Genomic DNA, 674 nt, shown 5'->3' with positions numbered 1-674 from the left:
ATAAAAAATAAGTTTAAAAAAAAAGATTCCATTTGTATTTAATTTAGATTATTTGCAGAAAGTTACATTCATTGTAAAGTCTAAATTCATTGTAAAGTATAAAAGGTAAACATAGCCAGTGTGAGTGTTATTATATCATTGGCTTATTATCACTGTTGAATTGATATATGAACAGCAATGTTGCCGCTGCACATGGTAGAGCCTTATATTTTCCAATCAAACACGCTATTTAACCTCTCTGTCTTTAGATCATGAGACACACATTTCACACTCTTTGCTTAAGTGCAATAACTCATTTCATGTTGCATCGATATCCACTGAGAAAAGACTATTGATCCACCACCATATCCCATTCCCTTATGTGCATTTAAAAAATAAAAAAATAAATAAAATTGAAAGCCTATGCTTTGTCTAGTTTAGACATTGCACCCGATTATATGGACCCACAATTTTTCAAATGTAAAATCTCAGTGTGCATAGTGACTATACCAGTCAGATAAATGTAGAGGAAATAAACCAAAACTACTCTAAAGCTACAGTTTTAGTGCAAAAACTCTATTGCTTCTATATTGGCATATCTTACAATTTGTCTAATTTACTATGCCCATTACAATATTATACAGTTTAAATGAGGGTCTTATGAGGCCTCTACACGTATAACATGTAATTATAAG

The sequence above is a fragment of the Morone saxatilis genome, unplaced genomic scaffold (assembly GCF_004916995.1).
Source record: "Morone saxatilis isolate NCDOM2014 unplaced genomic scaffold, NCSU_SB_2.0 Contig17, whole genome shotgun sequence".
NCBI lineage: Eukaryota > Metazoa > Chordata > Actinopteri > Moronidae > Morone > Morone saxatilis.
Note: the sequence above shows the minus strand (reverse complement) of the source record.